Source organism: Acomys russatus, unplaced genomic scaffold (assembly GCF_903995435.1).
Source record: "Acomys russatus unplaced genomic scaffold, mAcoRus1.1, whole genome shotgun sequence".
In the NCBI taxonomy this organism is placed as follows: domain Eukaryota; kingdom Metazoa; phylum Chordata; class Mammalia; order Rodentia; family Muridae; genus Acomys; species Acomys russatus.
Window position 1 is genome coordinate 33860 of NW_026131679.1, and position 6462 is coordinate 40321.

The window sequence follows — 6462 nt, forward strand, 5'->3', positions numbered from 1 at the left end:
CTCAAATCAGGAACTTTTTTTTTTTTTTTCCCTAACAATTTCTTTTTGAAACTTGAAGTTTGGAAACAGTGTGGTACAAGTACTGCTGTTCTAGCCCCCAAAGAATTTTTCTGTACAAAATTTTGAGAATCCATAAAGATGGAAGGGAGAACTTGGAATGTTTGAACCACAGCCCTCAGAACTTTACTTTAGTAACAGCACAACAAATTAAAACAACTCATGCCACAGTATGTTGTCTTCATGTGTCTTGCAATGAACTTTTTCAGTAGCCAATCCTCTTAGTATATGAAAGGACAGGGATTCTTTTTTTAATTTTTGTTGTTGTTGTTGTTGTTTTTATTGTTTTAAGTTTACTGGGGAAAGTGCATCTGGCCAAATGATAGCATAGTCAAGCCTATTGCAACAGAATTAGAAAGTTTGTTGTATAAATAAGCATGTAAAAGTGCACTTAAAATGAATCTTTATTATTACCTAGATTTTAAATAGACAATCCAAAGTCTCCCCTTCTGTTGCCATCATCTTGTTTAATCAACTGTTTTTCAAGGCACTTGATCAGTGTTGCAGCATAACAGAAAGGACGGCTACTGTGCCTTGTGTTACTTAGTTACACAGTAAGCAGGCCTGGAAATGAATGGAACTAGGACTCCTAAGAATTACATTGTATATGCCCCAATTAAATTTTACATCAAAAGTGTTAAAGATTACATGTCCTATAGAGAAGTATAAATAGGCTTAAATTACTGGATATTTCATGTAGTTCCCCATCCCTAGTCTTCTATGTCTGTGATGTTAATTTGTTTTGTTGCATAATAAAAGAATTATGTATTTTTAACTAAGGAGAGACATACTGGTATATCATTTTACTACAAGGTACAGCTAACTTGTTGAGCTTGTTCCTTGATTGTTTTTAAAACTAGTGCAAATCAATCTGATGTTTTAAATTGGCAGGGGAAATGTAGCTTTCAAATCATTGGAAGGGGGAAAAAGGATGTCTTTCAAGATTATTTTCATTCTTGTAGTAGTTGAGACAACTATTTACTGTAATGCTAAATAAAACAGTGGCTTAAAAAACAAACTATACTTTAATGAGAAAAAAGAACACAGTGCGTTCCATATTGTGATAAGGTATTGTGGGTTTTTCTGGGCTAGCCTTTAGAACACTGTTGTGGTATGTATGCTACCTTCATTATAGGACTCCTAAATGTCATCTTTAAGGGCCTGTCATCCACTGTGCTTCTTATGTATTATGAAAGTGATAAGAAGACAAATTAAGTGGGCATATTTTATAAAATAAATTCGTGAAGAGATTTGTGTTCTTCGTTCTCAAGTTTATTACTACAGTATTGAACTAGTTGTGATACTGCATCTGTGTGAAAGTTGTAAGTGATAATATAGGTTATCAGAAATAACATCGATCTATTGAATAGAAAGTGGGAAAAAAACTTAAAAAGTTTTAAGAGATAAAATATACTCTCACTTCCTTCCTAATCAGTTTTTCTCCACATGTAACCACACTATTATGGCTGCCTTTTCATTATTGTTTTATTAGATTGTTACGGAACAATATCTTATGAGTTATAGAACATTTCAAACTTACAGCATAAAAGCACAGCCTGCACCAAAATTTTTCTGGAGACTTGGCAGCTGCAGCAAATGAATTGAGTGTCTGATTGTATGTATTGTGGTCTATAGTTAATTGTGTGACCAAGTCCAGTTACAATAATCTTTGCTTTATTTGGAAGTACATCCCTGGGTAGGAAGGTATATATTCAAAGAAATATATAAATGAGACTTCAGAGAACTTTTTCATATTAACATGTGGCACATGCATCACTGGGCAGCATCACTCCTTATTACTATACAGTGGCTATGCTGAAACTTCAACCTCTTTAAATTTTTTTTTGTTTGTTTGTTTTGTTTTGTTTTGTTTTGTTTTTGAATCCACATAGCCTGGCAAAAGAAGTGTTTTACTGAGGCTACTCTTTGTGATTTTCATACCTTTGTTTAGCCTAAAGACCATCTTTATCCTTTCTATCTTCCCAGGACTACCAGAGTAAGAGAATGATGAGGATAGTAACTTTCACTTGTTGCTTCTCTTATCTTTATCTTCTTATTCAATGTCAAGAGTCTAAAACAATCCCTGGTGGTTGGTGGGGAAGATGTTTACACAATAGAGTCAGAGGCCTTTTTTGTTTTTCTACTTTAAATTAGTAAGTTGACTTTGCTAAGTTAAAAGAAATTTTAGGTACATGTGTGTACTGCATTTCACTTTGTAAAAGTGGCTAATCCAGTAATATGTCACTGAAAAATGTACTTTGCAGGCATACTAATAGTCTCCTATTTTCCCAAATAAAAAACTCTTGTTTTGAGTCCTTGGTAGCCTTGCACAGTTGGGCTACTGCTTCCTGAACTGCTTACTATTCCATCCCAACTCATCTACACATTGCCTGGATATTCTTCTGATTGTACTTACAAGTACTTGTCTCAAAGGTCTGGTCAACTGCAGTACTTTCCAAAGATTTTTCTCTAGTTACATACTTATCAGACCCATGTTTCCAGGATGTCTTTCTGGTACCTGAAAGCCAGTACAGTACAGAGCAGTACCTGTCAAAACAAAATTATTGATCTTGTATCTCCTAGCCATTTCTTGTTGCTTCCTTTAAAACTCAATTTGGGAGACTTGTGAGGTGCCTTATTGGGCAAAGGTGCTCACTAAAAACTTGATGACCTGAATACTCCCCCCAAACCTTACATAAACTTGGAAGGAAGGTATTATCTCCACAAAGTTGTCTCCTGATCTTACTACATGTGCCATGGCCTTTGCTGTCTCCCACCCTTGTACAGTTTATGCATATATATATATGGTCTTACCTTTACCACAGTTAATGAAATCTCCCATCCCTTATATTGTTCCAGGGTTTAATTATTTTCTCTCAAACATATTTCTATTATACTTTAGGTCCCAATCTTTTGATTTACCCAGGTTATTACATGACTCTTAACTATTTATAATTATTTCCATTCTCCTAAGCCACAAGTTTTTTTTTCCTTGCTAAATATAATTACTTCCCCTTTGAATCAGTCTCCTGCCCTGTACAGATGGATTTATGCATAATTTCCTAGTGTCTCCTGTTCACCAGAATCCCTCTGCATCCCTACTCAGCATCTCTTTATTTAGGCTTGCTTTGCCAAACTCATATATTCTTCAAGTTGGAAATTTGAAAATGTCATGCTCATAAATACTTCTGTTAGGCACAATATGTCTCCATACTGTAACAGCCTGTGGGACACAGCCTGATAGATCACATTTGAATCTAAGTAAATTCATAGTGGAAATTACCTTGTAATGATCTTTCTGTCTCTCAGGCAATAGGCACATAATCAAGAAATATTTTCTGGAATCACTGAATCATATCGGCCCATTAAAAAGGAAGTCAGAGAACTGGAAAAGACTAGATCATTGAAAGCAAGATGTTTTTGTAACTGTACATTCTGTCTTCTGGTATACACTAGCAATCAGGAACCACCTTTATGCCACTCATACTCTTCCCCTTATCCCAGCAAAAATGGCAGCTCTTACCTTAAATCTTTCTACTATTACTAGTTCCTCAGACTTTCATGGAAGAGTCCTCCAGATGCTGCTCTCTGTAAATGTATCTGAGTCAAATTTAACATTTTCTTAATACTTTGCAAGTCAGAATCCTATAAATTCTGACAAGAAGTTCCAGTGATTACCAAGTACCTGTGCACATGGTCCATATAGGTCAATCCAGTAACATGAGAGGTTATACACCTTACCAAAAGTATACAGCCAGGAAAAAGGATAACTAGTGGTATGAGTAGGTCCACATGACCATGTAAAACGTTCATCTTCTCCTGAGGGGTGGGGCAGGGAGGGAGGAAATCAAACATCAAATTAAGATTCTTTGGCTGACATGCATGAGCCCTGGGATTATTATCCTGATTATTTTCCATTCCCCAGAAATCCATAGAAAATAATATGGAATGTATCTGGAAAATAGTACACATTGATTGAGGTTAAAGCCTTCAGTCAGATGACTGGATTTTAGTTTTATTCCTGCCAATCCCTTCACTTGCATTATGTGCACTCCTACCTTATGTCTGTTGTGTGGTTTCAATGAAATCACCAAGCAGATGTAGAAAACATCTCGGAAGACATCCTGAGAGCAGTTCTCCAAACATTTACTTGTTAACTAAAAGAAAAATACCAGGAGATTGGAAACATCTATAATGAAGATATATTTTGGACAAGTTGACATTATCTCATCCACCTTTAAATGGAAAAGATAGGCTTTCCCTCATCTTTGAGATACAATTCACATAGTATAAAATTCCCCATTTTAAAAAGTGTAAGATTTGTGGTTATAGTATATTCACAGAGTTGTGAACTCGCCTTTATATAATTCCAGAGCATTTTCATCACTGTAAAAAGTTTTCTGTATCTATTAGGAGTGACTACCTGTTCTGCTCCCTAGCCCCTGACAACTATTCATGTACTTATGCCTATGAATTTGCCTATTTTGGACAATTTATGTTAACAGACTCAAAATATGTGGCCTTTTTTTGTCTGTGTCCACACCGTCCCCAGAGTAATGAGTTCAAAGTGCATTTATGTTATAGAATGTATTGTTACTGTTTTGTGGTTGAATATTGTCATTTCATTAGTATACTGGGATTTTTGTTTGTTGGTTCTTTTGCTTTTTGTTTTTTTGCTTTTGCATTGTGCTTCTTTTTGCATTATTATGAGTATTGTACCTATGTGTGGTTTATGTACATGTTTTCATTTCTCTTATGTCTTGTAAGCAGCTTATGGTTTTAATTCTTAAATTTAGGTCTTTGATCCATTTTTGCATGTGGTCATTGTAGGGATCCAGTTTCATTCTTTAATATGTGGATATCTAGTAGAACAAATAGTAATTGTTACAAAGATTTACTTTAGTTTCTTTATGGCCTGGCATCCTTTTCAAAAACAAACAAAAAGAAACACATACACACATGACCGTAAAATTGGCTAATTTTGGACCCTTCAACTTTACTCCATTGTCTTATGTGTCTCCTTATGCCAGCACCATGCTGTTTCAATTACTGTAAGTCCATAATAAGTTTGGAGTTTATGATGTGTAAGTCCTTCTACATCAAGATCATTTTACCTATTCTGGGTTCCTTGCATTCCACGTGAATTTTTAGAGTCTGTTAAATTCTGTGTAACAAGCGCGTGTGCGTGCGTGCGTGCGTGCGTGCGTGTGTGTGTGTGTGTGTGTGTGTGTGTGTGTGTGTGTGTGTGTGTGTTGAGTTGGTATATCAGATTGGAGTATGTTGTATGTTGATACTTTTAACAGTATTAAATTTTCTAATCCATAAACATGGAGTGTCTTTCCATTTATTTAGCTCTGTAATTTCTTTCAATGCTGTTTTTTATAGATTTCAGTGGATACATCTTGATTTTTTGGGTTAAATATTTTTCAGTGGTGTTCTTGTTGATGCTTTTACAAACATTTGTTTTCTTTTTGGATTATTCACTGCTAGCATCTAGAAAGAACTGATTTTTGTGTATTGACCTTGTATACTGTAGCTATTCTGAGCTGATTCTGTTTTTATTATATTATCATTATTTGTATACAAGATTGTGCATCTGTGAATATAAATACTTTTGTTTCTTTTGAATCTGGATTCTCTTTATTTCATTTTTCTGCCTAAGTGCCCTGGCTAGCATGTCCAATATAATATTAAATAGAAGTGGTAAAAATGGACATCTTTTTCCTGTTCTTGATTTTAGGGGAAAGCATTAAGTCTTTTCACCATTAAATATGATGTTAACTGTGGGTTTTTCATAGATGCTTCAAGTAGTGGAAATTTCATCTATTCCTACCTTACTGAGTTTTTTCTTTTTAATAAAAAAAATGGGTATTGAATTTTGTCAAATGCTTCTTCTGTATCTGTTAAGGTTGTCATGTAGTTTCTGTCCTTAATTTTATTGATATGTTGTATTTCATTGATGGAATTTTGTATATCGAACGAACCTTGCATTCCTGGAATAACCCCACTTGTCTATGCTACATAAACCATTTTCTATGCTGCTGGATTTGGTTTGCTAGTATTTTGTTTAACATATTTGCATCTATATTCATAAAAGATACTGGTCTGTAGTTCTCTTGTTATATTTGTCTGGTTTTGCTATCAGGGTAATACTGATACTGGTCTCAAAGTATTCAGGAACTTTCCAACTGTTTTTAATCCCAATGAGGTGTGTATAAAATGATATACTTTGAGACTTGCTCTGTGGTCTTTAGATTCTGGATGACTCACAGGTGATAATTGACTCTTGCATGGATTCCTAGGTAAGATATTAAGCTCCACACACTTAGAAGCTGAGAGTCATCCAGTAAAGAAGCTTTCAGGGTAGGAAACATTGAAAGACAAGCTGGTGGGGATTGCCAAGAT